The sequence below is a fragment of the Sebastes umbrosus genome, chromosome 6, assembly GCF_015220745.1.
Source record: "Sebastes umbrosus isolate fSebUmb1 chromosome 6, fSebUmb1.pri, whole genome shotgun sequence".
In the NCBI taxonomy this organism is placed as follows: Eukaryota; Metazoa; Chordata; class Actinopteri; order Perciformes; family Sebastidae; genus Sebastes; species Sebastes umbrosus.
Genome location: NC_051274.1, coordinates 26,593,721 through 26,608,219, shown reverse-complemented (window position 1 = coordinate 26,608,219; position 14,499 = coordinate 26,593,721). Strand labels below are relative to the sequence as shown.

General features: G+C 39.8%; 1 protein-coding gene across 2 annotated transcripts in view; it reads right to left on the bottom strand.

The window, feature by feature from the left end:
* The window catches only part of LOC119489579 (helicase ARIP4-like), an 82,454-nt gene that overhangs the window by 61,771 nt on the left and 6,184 nt on the right, over positions 1 to 14,499 (bottom strand). The window contains exon 1 of one of the 2 annotated variants that reach the window (XM_037772219.1): positions 5,870 to 6,049. The exons of the other annotated variant lie outside the window; for it this stretch is intronic. The gene's annotated coding sequence lies outside the window, so the exon portion shown is untranslated. Of the gene's footprint in view, positions 1 to 5,869; positions 6,050 to 14,499 lie in introns of those variants that run through there. 2 annotated transcript variants of the gene reach the window in all.

Genomic DNA, 14,499 nt, shown 5'->3' with positions numbered 1-14,499 from the left:
ACCTGTAACAGGCCTGCTATAACTTTGGAAAGATTATGTTCGACGTTTTTCGAGACTGTGTATCGACTCCGTTTTATGTAGAATGTCCACCGAGTGTGAAAAACGATACAAACACATTAAAATGTAATGAAATCATTCGCCACAAATTACAGACTCAAATATAAATCACGCGGAGAGTATAAATCCTTGGCAGTTTCAAAAAGAGGCTTCAGAAAGGATTTGTTCAGGGTTGCTGCAATGGATTGCATTATACTGTTCTGTGCAGGTGTTTGTCTTGTTGTGTAAAAACTAACTTTCTCTGCAAACGTCACAATGTGTTGCTTTTGTTTCTGCACTGATCCGACATCCTCCACAGGATGCATCGTAGGCAAATCTTGTCGTTTTGGCATTGAACAAGACAGTTTTCACATGGAAAAGTCAAATGAGACCAGAGGAGCATGATATTACACCATCTGTTTGTTTACACGTTTGCAGATCTGATATTCTGCCCCTTGTAAACTGAACCTGGGCACTATTTGAATTTAAATGTTGTTCACACTACAACACAAACAACACATTCACAATGTAGCACCTTAGATTTTTAACAAAGCATTAAATTTGATCATTGACACCTCACGTCAATGACTGATAGTAGATATCTCTTTGGGAGCAGAGACATTAAAGGGATAGTTTGGATAGCCAGTGTATTACCTAAGGTCGATGGCAATTGGCATGCCCCCAGCTTGGAGAAGCAGACTGTACTGCTGTGGACGGAGCCGGCAACAAAACGTATTTTAGCCAACTAAACAAAGTCAATATCAGTTTGAGAGTGTACGCTATATTTAGAATACTTTGCACCGCTTTACCTTGCCGTCAGACAGCCCTTTCTGATGGGGAACTGAAGCCGATGTATCCATCTATGCTCTCGCCAAAGCCACCAGACTCCATTGGAAAAAAATTTAACTTTACCTCGCAGAACACGGGGGGTTGCTGGTCTATCGCTGCCTCGATCAGTTAATATGTGTTATTGTGTGACTTTGGTGAATCTGAATTAACATAAGTCACACAATAACACAAACAAACCAACCGATCGAGGCAGCGGTAGACCAGACTGTGTTCTGTGAAGTAAAATTGCTGTTTTTGGAGTCTGGTTGCTTTGGTAAGAGCATAAACAATGGCTTCAGTTCCCAGTTGGAAACATCGACTGTATAGCTGTCTGACGGCAAGGTAAACCGGCAACAATATTCTAAATATAGCGTACACTTAAACTGACATTGATTTTTTTTAGGTGAGCATTTCTTTTAGGTCCCCGTCCACAGCAGTACATTGCTTTGCTTCAAAGGGACATTTAGTGGAGAGGTACTGTTATTACAGACATTTTAATTCACAACCAGACTAATCTTAAGTCTAAAATGGCTTTATTCAAAATCCTAATGAAAAAATGTCTTATTTGTCAAACATTTTAATACGACTCACAATTTATAATCCTTCAGGCTTTCATTATATCAAATCTAATTTTTTCAGCGACTTTCAGCTATTCAATATATTTGCATTCTGTAATTGCCTCTAGTAGTTGTCATTGTTACTGGCACGGTCTGCCTTTACAGAGTCGGAATCAAATTGCAGACAAGCGCATGAGGGATTCACAGGAAACGATTTGTGCATGTACTGAATGTAATGCGGGAAAAAAAGCTAACATTTAGTCACAAGTTCAGTATCACAGTCGGACCACACTGATGACTGTCTGTACAACAACAAAACAGCAACAGCGGGAGAGGAATGGACTTTTAGATTCAAAATGCACAGAAAGAGATCTTCATTTGTGCCAAAGCAGCCACCATAAACTCACAAAACACTCAAACTATCCAAAGTCGCATATACGGAGAGTTGAACTCTTAATAAAAGGGGAAGAAACCTTCCATGTTTTACACCCTACACCATCTAACCTTGCATAACCTCACCCAGCGGGCCAAGGAGGTGTTCCAAGGACGTCCGATTCAGCCAACTTTGCATTGTGGAGTACAGCATTGCTGTTGGCTGGGCCAGACAGAGTTAGAAGCAATTTAAATTCAGTGAATATGGAAACAGGATGCTGATGAGGGCAAAATATAAAAAGCACAGAGGGGGGAATACAAATAAAAAGAGGGAGGTGTGAAGGATGATGGGGGAGATGTACAAAGACAGGAGGAGATGTGGGAGAGGGGGAGTAAAGGCACGGGGGAGGGGAGCAATCAGCTCTGTCTGGTGTCCTAAAAACACCCCCATGGCCAAATGGGGGAGGAGGCGACGTAACCTCAATATCTCTAAAAATGGGACAACACTGTAGCCTGAACCAGCATGAGATCATATACATGTGGAAACTCCCAAAATGAGTAACCCACCACTCTGAATATGTCAGGGCGCATGAAATATACTGATGTTTTGTGACACAATCAATTCTGGGTTTCTGGGACATGGTTTTGTTATTAAAGTAAAACTATTTGATGATATTTTTTTTGCAATCAAAAATGAATGCAAACAATGTCAATAAAGATGCAATATTTTTTTAGTTTTTTAAAAGGTGCGTTGTTGTACACTTTTCTTGTTTCATTTCATTATCAGCTAAGCCGCCCACACATGATCAGCGGTAAAATCGCTCAGCGTTGACTGTACATTTGTTTTCCTATGGGGAGAACGGTGCCGCCCGGCTCGAAATAGCCACGCAATGTCTATAAAAAGCTGAGGCGGTAGCACCCGAGCTCAGCGAGCTGCGGTCGTTTGATTCTTTGGCAAAGTGCGGCCAAACAAAAGTTGAGAAAAGTTGAACTTTTGTTAAGCGGCTACGTGCGGCCAGAGAGGACCCACAGTCAATCAGTTAACAGATCCTGTGACTCCTGTGACATGTTGATGTACCTGTATATTACAAAGAATTTTTTTCCTGCCTGAAACACATGGATACACCTCCACACCTCCCGGCTGCAGAAAACTGTAATTACCGCACTTCGCCACTTCTTGGTGTGAATTCGGTGTTATACGTAAATGTGTCCTACTGAGGGTTTAATGGACAAATTACTTCACATATGCACCCACAGACAAATACACCATGTAATTACCTCTTTAAAGCCCCTTAGAGAGAGAGAGAGAGAGAGAGAGAGAGAGAGAGACAAATGAATGATAAAGGAGGGGGGGGGCAATGAAAAGACAGCTGCTTGCATAAGCTGCCTTACACAAGATCTGGATAATAATGCAACTGTTCAGCTTACTAGAATAAAAAGTTGTACAACATGTACGGCAAGATGCAAGGACATTATACACACATTTCACCACTTCTCCCTCCCTCGCTTTCTCAGTGCTTGAAAACCTCCACTCGTTTTCTTTTTTTCCAACTCCACTTTACCAACACGTCTGTACCTCTCCACTTATAAAAGACCTTCACTGACATAATGCATTCCCTCACTCCTCACCTTAGCTTAAAACTTATTCAAACCTTAACCCTTAGGTTAGAAGTTATTTCCCTTAGTTTCCTTACTTTCCAAAAATGTTCTCACTCTCAAGGTTTGAAAACCAAAAATGGTTCTTACACACACATCGGGTTCATACATCAGCAGCATTTGGGCCTCATTATAAACACAGCAGGAGCTCAAGGCAGATTTAAACCAGGGAGGAGGCAAGGAGAGAGAGAGAGAGAGAGAGAGAGAAAGAGAGAGAGAGAGGCGATAAAGAACCAAGATAATGAACATGAACTGCATCATGTCAAACTTTCCTAAAAAGTCTGATTTAACACGATCTGTTGAAGATTTGCTCGGAGTTCAGGGCTATTTTTGAAATGACAAAATGAAAAAGAAATGAATGAAAGTTCAGTTTACAACTTGAATTAAAGAGGACTGACCATAGCGGTTGCTTTTTTAAAAGACTTTTCCTTGTACCTCACCTTCACACACTACTATGATGTGTATGTAAATCTAATTAAAAGCTACGGTGCCAGAAAATGAATGAATTTCTGTAGATTGAGTCAGAGATATTATCCTTTAATTTTACAACCACAAACAGATCAGTCTCCTCCTTTGATAAAGTCTGATGATGCACTGATTACGCCGATGTCAACTGGCCGTGCACCGCCGCCCGTTTCCCTAATGCATCATCATCATTTGCAAGAATAATAACGCTTCAATTTGCGTCTCTCAACAGGGATATTGTATAACACCTTGCTTTTATATTGGGCTGGCTTACAGACTTATAAGACCGGCATCACATCCCCCTCGCTTGTGTAACAGAATTACACAATACTGAAGGCTGCTGCTAATGGTGCTGGTGGTGGGGGGGAGGGGCTTAACCAATCAAGACAGGTTGCTTTCATTCAAAGGCAACATGACACAAACACACATACTGTTCAAATACACACTGCATTTGCAAAATCCTCTCCATCTTCACTCCGATGTGTGTCAGTGAAGCTCATTTTTCTTTTCATTATCCCATGCAAATGCTTCATACTGAATGGCGTGGTGGAACGAAAAAAAGAAGAAGAAGGTATTAAGTAAAATCATGTTTGTGGGTTTGCTTTACTGACTGGACATCAAGTCAAGAGAGGGACCTGATTGCTGTCATTATTTTCACTATCAATTCATATATATTGTTGTTTCAAATTGATTATTGCTTATAATAAAATGTAATGTTATTACATTACATACATTGGCAGACTAAGAAATCTCCAAAAGAACCAGTAACAGATGTCATTAAAAATAGGAAGGGCAAAGTGTGGCTGTGTCCTGAATCCATACTACATACTAATTATATGCAGTATATTCTACATACTACTTGTTATAATAAAGTCTTTTAGCAGCTAACATTAAAAAAATTAACAATGTGACATTGGATGTCAAGCAAGGTGCAACTTAGAAACTAGAATTACTGCCTCGTGGTTGTTCCCGAGATATTGCGTTCACGAGAATGGGGCAGATATGAGGTGAAGGTGACCTTGACCTTTGACCACCAAAATCTAAATCAGTTCATCCTTGAGGACGGACAACTCAAAAACATAATGCCTCTGGCCACGGCTGTTGTCAGCGAGGACGCAAACACATTTTGTTGCCTCTTTGTGAAGTTTAACAGCTTTCCAAAGATTTAATACTTATTTTTTTGTTTTCCTCTTTTTGGCGCCGTTTCACCAAGAAATTGCCGTGGTAATCTGTGTTACCGGTGTTACACGATGTTCAGGTATACACTGATTACATTACCATCCATGACTTCATCCATATTTTTTCTTTGTGGTGTGCTGTTTTTGGCCAAATGATTGCTCTCCACACACTATCGGAACAAAACTGTTAAATTTAACATAACATGACGTTATGTGTGGGGCCTCTCACATTTTCAACATCTGTTAAGATTTGAAAAGCCTTTTACTGCAGAGCCAGCCTTTAGTTATGCTTCAGTTCAGAGGCAGAAACATACATTTTCATATTTCTTGTCTTCTTTTCAAGCAGCACTTGCTTTGTTTGCATAATGGTAAACAACACACATTCAAATAGGCACGTCTCAAGAGTTCATCTAAATGCGGCCACAGCCAAGCTAACAGTATCTGACCTGTAACATCTTCCTCACACCTGCAGCCTGCTGATTCCAATCTAGACCTCAGATACACAAACTGTTTTTCTAATTCTGTCTTTGAACCTGTAAATACCTACAACACACACAGGATTAGCCTGCATTCAATGCTTTAGCCTAGAGGTCTTACACAAATTAGTGACCCGGATCAGAGAACAATGCTGACCTGCACCTACTCGCTTCAGCTGATATTTTTAAACCCTCGGGCCAATCCCACCTGGGTGTCATATCTGATACCCGCCCACCTGATCTCACTTTAGCCTGCAGCATTAGAGCAGTTTAACAAAGAAAAGAAAAAAAGAAACCTCACCCATGAATGTTCATATCTCTTGTTGTGGAGCTTTTAGAAGTCAGACAGTGAAGACACCAATTCAATTCCTCTAAATTCTCATCGCCAATTAAAGTCAAAACACTGTGTTCATTTTTTGTCCTGATGTCTGCGCAGCATCAAGAAAAGAGAGACACAGCAACTATGTAATGCAGGAGCTCTCACACCTAATCAATACCCCCTGAGTTCATGCAGTTGAACTGGGAGGGGTCGAGAGGCTGCGAGGGAGGGATCACAAATCACTGCACCAAGATGATCTCTAATTGGATGCTGCTGGCTGTTCTCCAGCCAATCAGAGAGGGTTTAGAGGGTTCATTGGGGTTGTTTAGGGTTTATATGGGGACACTGAAGGGGAAGGGTCTCCTCTGCTTAACCTATATAAACCACAGTAGGAGGCGGCTTATTCTGCCGGCAGCCAACACATAAACACTGAAAAAACCCTGTTTGACACTTCAGAGTGAAGAGAAGACTGAGCTGACATTTTAGGGCCATTTGGCCATTGGTGTTGTCAATTCTTTGAGGGCACAAAAGCCAAATACCAGGGCATCAAGGCCATCATATAAAACAATGATTTTAATGGAAATAATGAATTTAACGTAAGGGTTGACGATGATTTTATTTTTAGTAATACATAGTATCAACTGTCAGTAAAATCCCAAAATAAAAAAGCTGTTTAATTCACAAAATAATGCATTGGTATTTACGTGATAAATAACGTGTCTACGCAAATTAGTTTTAAAGCCACTAATTTTCATTTTCAAAAGGGGTCCCTTGACCTCTGACCTGAAGATATGTGAATGTAAATGGGTTCTATAGGTACCCACGAGTCTCCCCTTTACAGACATGCCCACTTTATGATAATCACATGCAGTTTTGGGCAAGTCATAGTCAAGTCAGCACACTGACACACTGACAGCTGTTGTTGCCTGTTGGGCTTGAGTTTGCCATGTTATGATTTGAGCATATTTTTTACGCTAAATGCAGTACCTGTGAGGGTTTCTGACAATATTTGTCATTGTTCTGTGTTGTTAATTGATTTCCAATAATAAATATATACACACATTTGCACAAAGCAGCATATTTGCCAACTCCCATGTTGATAAGAGTATTAAATACCTGACAAATCTCCCTTTGAAAGGTACGTTTTGAATGAATAAAAAATGTGCAACTGATTTGCAATTAATCGTGATTAAAATGTAATCAATTGACAGCCCTAGTGTTTACAATTCAGAAGCCAAGCGTTTTGCCTGCTTCATTTTGTTGACCTGCAGATTTTGTTGATTTAGTCATTTTTCCTTGATATTTGTGTCTAAGTAGGATTAGTATACATCGTTAAATTGTTTATTTATTGTCAGTTTTAATTATGTTTATTGTTGTTATTTCCTACTTTGCTGTGCTTCAGCAATCAGGTTGGCTCTGGTGGCTGCGGCACGTTTCACTTCATGTTGCCCAAATTTAGAATCACACTGTCTAAAAACCGTATTGACAGGAAAGAGGCAGAGGAGAAAACAATGAAATCAGCAGGGGCAGTGCGAGCGGGGCATCGAGGCCACTGTGGCTGCAGGGCATCATTTTTGAGGGGCAGAAGGCTAAAATGAAGGGTGAACAGCGGCCATGGCCCTCATGGCCTCCGTGAAATTCCTGCCCTTGCAATGACACTGAAGACTTAAGTTCAAAAACTGAAACATGAAATTGATAAGAAAACTGTTTATGTCACCTTTACCCTGATTGTGTGAAAACCAAGTTCGTGGTTGGAAAAAAAATGTCTGTAGTAACAACTTTGACATCGATCAATTCTATGTTTTATTCTGAGTCATGGGCACTAGCCAACCGTTTTCTCTCTACAGGAATCAATTTCTTTCCACTATCAAGATCTTTTTATAAACTATGTGGGCAAGCCAGTAAATGTCTATCAAAAGAAGTCCAATCTTAGATTTTCTCATCTGTCTCTGCCAACTTTTATCTCCTCTCTCAGGTTTATCAGACGCACTTAACATCTAAAAGGGAACGTGATCCAGCAGGGAAAACCAGGAGTGGAAGACCAATTGTTCACCAAAAAAGTAAAATGTGATCAAACATGTGGGTCTGCAGTTGAGTTGAAGGTGTTTGTTTACACCTGAGATGAATTTTTCATTAGCCAAAAGAGTCATTTTTAGGCATCTAATGATCCCTCGCTACTGCCTCTTTATAGACTTTTACATCTTTTACACAGTTCTGAAATGATTAGTTGATTAGTGGATCGACAGACAATTTAATTGACAACATTTCTTTGAGAATGATTTAATCGTTTATTTAAAAAATACCAGACACTCACTGCTTCCTGCTTCCCAAATATACGGATTTGCTGCTTTTGTCTGTTTTATATCATTTAAAATGTCTTTTCTTTGAGCTGATAATGAAAATAATCATTAAACACAGTCCTTCTTATACATATATAACATTATATTCAGCCTTGTTATATTAAGTGACTTCACTTTTGCCATGCAGAACCGACAGTTGCAAAACTATTAGTTACCTGATTACTGAAATTGTGTTCTGCACTGACCCTTTCTGACCTTTCTGAGCTTAATCATTAAAGGGACGAAAACAAAGTCTGCAGAGTTAAATAACTGAGACTCAGCAGTTATCGGAGCTACTCAAGAGTATGAGAGTAAAAAGCAAAAAGCTTTGGGACCTCCTCCCTTTTCTTTTTCTTTCCTTTTTTGGGGGGGTTTGTCTCTCATTTTGCTTTGAACTCTGAATAGATTGATTACACCTTTAAAATGTAGAAATGGTGTTGATGATTCTCATTCTTAAACTGACATTGTTTACTCATTTCATGCACCATATTTCTTAATAAAAAATATCAAGCAAACCAAAAAAAAGCTGCACTCTCGTGCAGAAGCCACAGATGTCTCTGGACTGTGGCAATCAAGCCACCTGCAATTATTAAACTATTACATAATTATCACCATGGCAACGCAGTCATGTTAGTTTCCATAGGAAGCGCATATACAGTTTGAGTAGTTGAATAGGTTCCAGCATACAAAAATACATAGTGGTGGGTTTATATTAAATTGGTGCACACAGTGAGTAATGATAGGTTTATGCTCGCCATAGTGTTGCCGGCGCGAGGGTGCGTAAAGCCAAAAATGACATCATCACATATTGTGCATAAAGCGCGAAGACATTGAAGAGTTTGGTTTATGGTGTTTTGCTGGTAACACTCTTTGACTTCTTGCTTCTTCACAGAATATTTTGTTTGTATGTCCTCTGGCATTTCAGAGAATACTGCAACAAACTACACGGCACCTGTAGAGGTCCGCGCCACAGTGTATAAACAAGGCTTTAAGGATTCACACGTGACCCACAAAAACACATGCTGTTATTTAAACTGGGACAAACATGACACTCGCTCAATCTGAACAGACGTTACTGACCAACAAATGAGTTCAAACAAGAACACACACACACACACTGCTGTAATTTAGATTGGGACACAGAGATGAAGATAAACAAGATGACAGACGAGTACGAGGTGTAGCCATGGCTACTGGTCAACAAATGACTATTGTCAACAATAACAGGTGCATCTACGCAGGCAAACACACCAAGAGAAATACCCGTGTAAGAGGAGAGAGCCGGCTTATCGGAGGTCAACAAATGAAACATGAACAACTGCTGTAATCTGTGTGTCTAGAGACGAAGACGGGTCTCCAGGAATCTTGAATATTCAGGTTACACAGTCATGACACCACACATTCAAGAAACCATATAAACATGACTAAATGCAGTACTTTGCAACTGATCCAAACCTCAAACTACATGCCTAACCCAAACATTAAGGTGTGTTCAAACTAAATTGGTCAATTAATCAATTTGTCAATCAACAGAAAATTAATAAGCAACTATTTTGATAATCAATAAGTCGTTTCAGTCATTTTTCAAGCAAATAAGCCAAATATTTGCTGGTTCCAGCTTCTCACATGAGAGTAAATGTAAACAAGATATTTGAGGACACCTTTTTTTTGTATCACTTTCTATCTTACATTTCATGACAAATCAGTAGGACTGGAGGAAAGAAATGATTAATCTATCTTCTAAGATTCTGAATCAATTCACAACTTCCAAAAATTTATTTTTAAAAGTGTTTTTTTCTGCAAAAGAACCTAGATATTGCTATTGATGGACAGTAATCTACACATCAAATATGCCAGTTTTTACTTTTAGTGCTATTTTGTTTACAATTTTCTTAATGCAACAGGAAGCATTTGTATTTTTTGCATAACTTGAACTTGTTATTCTTGAAGTCACAGAGAATTGAGAAATACTAAAAACATTTTAGTAAAAATGTGTGCTAGTTTAGATTGAATAAATGTTACATTTTGCACTTGTGTGTTTACATTATTGCAATCAGTTGATATAACTTTTTCAAATATAAAAACTCCATAATCTTATACACACTTTACTCGATTTTGAATTGGGAATCGTTTTGAATCGAATCAAGACTCCAAGAATCAAAATCTAATCCGGAGATACCGAAAGATTCACACCCCTACAAATCAAGGAAATAATGGACAGACTAATCAATAATTAAAATAATCATTAGTTGCAGTAAATGCGACTGAGGTGCTGCGTTGTGGTTTTAATTACAACGACAAAGCATTCTCAATCAGTCGAGACATTTGATTGGCACGTCTGACTGGCTTTGTGTCCATAGCAACACTGGCTGAGGCTCATGGGCATCGCAGTACTTACAGCCATTTGCTGTGCCACGCAGAAAGAATAAGACATGATATTTCTGAAACAAATTTGAAAGAATTGTGTTCATAGAATCTGTGTTTCTATGTTGAGGAACACTAAGAGAAGAATTTAGAGTGGTAAAAAATACAGCCTCCATGATATGACTCTATTGGCCCTCACAAAGTTAGAAGTACAAGAGCAAACAGGTTCATGAAGGCCCAGAAGACCCACACTCCCTCTTCTCAGAGAGATCTAGCACTAAAAAATCAGACAAATCCAAACAGGCCTCATCATTAAAAGCCTCGACTCTCTGAGAATAACTAACAAGTCTTGAGAAAGATGTTAAATCATTAAAAGTTTAGATATTCGCCTCAGGGTGAGGCCCTGAAGGGAGAGTATCAACAGTACGGGGGATTTTTTTCCACAACACCAGCTTGGTAAAATCTTTCCATGAAAGGAAAAACAGTCGTGAGGCAGAAAAGGCAACCATATGCTCCGTAATGTACCTCACTACAGCTAACAGCCCACACACAGTAACACTCATCTGTTTATATGTGCCCTCAGGACTTACAAATGCCTTATTTATCATACTGTTGCTAAATGAACAATAATTCACAAGTATACAGTACTTGAAATACTACTTCTACTGCTTTCAAAAGGACCTATTGGTGGAGCCTTCAGGTCAGCATTTTGGCCGTTACCACCTTGGTTTTTGGCCATCGCCATGTTGGTTTTTTTGCAACCAGAAGTGACACGAGAGGGTGAAGATAAGTACAACCGAACGCTGAATAAGACATTATTAGGTGACCAAAAATGTTACAATTAATTTTCATGAACTGAAAACACACAGTGAAAGGGTTAAAGTTGCAAGACGAAAACACGGACAACTCCCAGACCGGAAAACGCCGTGGTAGCGACCTGTCAATCACAAGGTAGCCACGCTCTAAAGCATACCCTGCTTTATGGTCTATTTGACTCTAAATGGGACCATAATTTACTAAATGAACATCATGCTGTATGAAGAAGACTTGAAACTAGTGATTGAGACCATAAACTCATGTTTACAATGTTTACTGAGGTAATAAATCAAGTGAGAAGTAGGCTCATTTTCCTCATAGACGTCTATACAATCAGACTTCTTTTTGCAACCAGAGGAGTCGCCCCCTGCTGGCTGTTAGAAAGAATGCAAGTTTAAGGCACTTCAGCATTGGCTTCACTTTTCAAACCCGTAGGTTGTCCACTGATTTATTACTCAACCATGAAAATATACTCAGTGGAAGCCTTGTTGTCAACATTAGCAGTAAGTGATTATAAAAATGTTACTGTAGAAGGTACACCAGGTTACCGTTTATGAGGTCCACCTGTACAATATAATGCCTTCCAATACAACCCTGCAATAAATCCTCTTTATGAAGCTCATTCCATTTTCATTGAGTGTCACACAGGTGTTGACTTACCCCTACGGTCATTCTGAGGCTGTAGTTGGAGGTGGCGTTGTATTAAACTGCCTCATATGGAGGCGTTTTAATACCTACTGGAATAAACAGCAGTTTGTCAGGAACATGAACCGAGTCTGTGACCTTTCAGTTGTGAGACCGTTCCTCTGGCAACTGAGCCACCCTGCTGCTGTGATGGCTCACATCCCTTTATCCAACTTTCCACTCATTGCTCACCGTTTCACGATCAACAAGCATAAACAGGAACAGAGAGCCAGCCAGAGACTATCCAACTCCAGTGTTTAGACAGATATATGCATGTAAAAATGTACAATGTAGAGCAGGTTCAATGCTGTAAGCCAGACAGCGGTCCATGCTGAATCCATTCTTTTATCCCTTATAGTTTCACAACTACGACAAGAATCAGAGAGACAGGGATTCCAGCTTTTCCCAAATTCCTTGCTTCTCTTGTTGAGAAGTCCGGTCGCACTAAATGCCGTATGAATGACACAGAAATTCACATTTTGTGTGCAATAAGTATGCCGTTCTTGCTTTTGGTGTATCATTTATACACTATGTAGTCTGTATTGACTCAAATGTAAACGCATCGGTGTAAATATGCTACGCTCAGAACTATAGAATAAAAAGGGAGAAAGACTGCTTATGGCGGGCAGGAGGATAGGTCCAACAAACACAGGACTTTCAACCAGGAGGCCGGTGTTACATTAATGACATGTTTTTGAGTGATGTTTGTGACGTGTTTTCCGTACTTAGTTTAGTTTATTTGGGACGGAGCAGTGCAAGTTAATAAATACACATGCTATAAAAAATGTCGGAATTAGCCAAAAGATTATTTTTCATCTGTTGTTCCTGGCCAAGGTGTTAAATAAGGCTTCCAAAAATACAACAAAACAAAAACAGGGCACGTAGTTTAAAAGTCTTCTTCTGTTACGTTGTTTCCATACATATTTTACGTAGTTTACGTACTCACTTTGATCCCAATCATGATGTTTTTACTAAACTAAATGGCTCTGTTGTCTAAACCTAACTGCAGCCGTTACCGTTGTTTTGTTGCGTGGTGTAAAAATAACACGCGGAAAAGGGGTATACAAATGACAAGGCTGACTAGAATTACCGCCTCATGGTTGTATGCCACCGCAAACTAATCAAGTTGCATACATCCATGTCTGTCCAAAATACAGTCACTGCATCATTTTATCCTGTTATATATTTGTGTGAAAGTGTCATATTTAGCGTATGAATCCTTGAGTTATGGCCAATAACGTGTTGTGTGGTCACAGTGACATTTGACCACCAAATTCTAATCAGTTCATCCGTGAGTCCAAGTGGATGTTTGTGCCAAATTTGAATAAATTCCCTCCAGGTGTTCCTGAGATATCACATTCATGAATATGGGATGAACGTAAGGTCACAGTGATCTTGACATTTGACCACCAAAATCGAATCAATTCATCCTTGAGACCAAGTGGACGTTGGTGCCAAATGTGAAGAAATTCCCTCCAGGCGTTCCTGAGATATTGCTTTCACGGTTCATGGTCCGGACGGACGGACAAACCAAAAACATAATGCCTCCAGCCACGGCTGTCATCGACACAGAGGCATAAAAAGGCTAAAATGCGTTCTCATGACAAGCGGAACATCCTTGTAAAATCATGCTATGTACAGTATACGCCTCCCCATGAGATCAGGTTGTGATGAGAGAGGAGAACTAGAAACTGCTGACCACGTTCCCACACATTCCTCTCCCATTAAAGATTTAAAAGTTATAGTAAGTAAACTAGCGAAGTATTAGTAGGTCAGACACTCAGCGCCGGTGGTCCATCCACTCCCTGGATGTTGTTTTTAGGAATTACTAAAACATGAGAAGCAGTGGAGGTCAGAGTCTCAGTCGCCCTACATTCTCTCCCTCCCCGTCTGCTTCAGTGATTTAAACTCTCTGGCCATTAAGAGGGAGGATGAAACCGTTACTAAATCTCTACTTAAATCTACATTCCCTGCTGTGATGTCTCGGTCTTTTCTGAATATGAGCAGCGGAGGTCAGTCAGACCGCTCTGCCCAGCTTCCATCACTCTCCCTCTTGCTGTTTTACAAGGAGTGTAGGTCAAACCGACGCTGGTGTTTTCATCCCTCCCCCACTGTTTTAAGGTTCAGCGAGCTCGAGAAGCAGCGTGGCTCAGGGAAACCCACACTGGTCTATCCTCCCTTTCGGTCCTCATCCACAGTCTAGCTCAGACAGACAGATGTACTCGCTGGTTTCTATCTTAAGATCTTAAATATTAAATCACATTTATCTGCTTTGATAGACAACATTTTGTACACACATGTTCACATTTTCAGTTTCTCCCCAGTATTACAAGATATAAAGTCTTGTTCTACACTTAACTGTGTTGTAATCATTGTGTACAAAATTCAGTTAAATCATTAATATTTCTG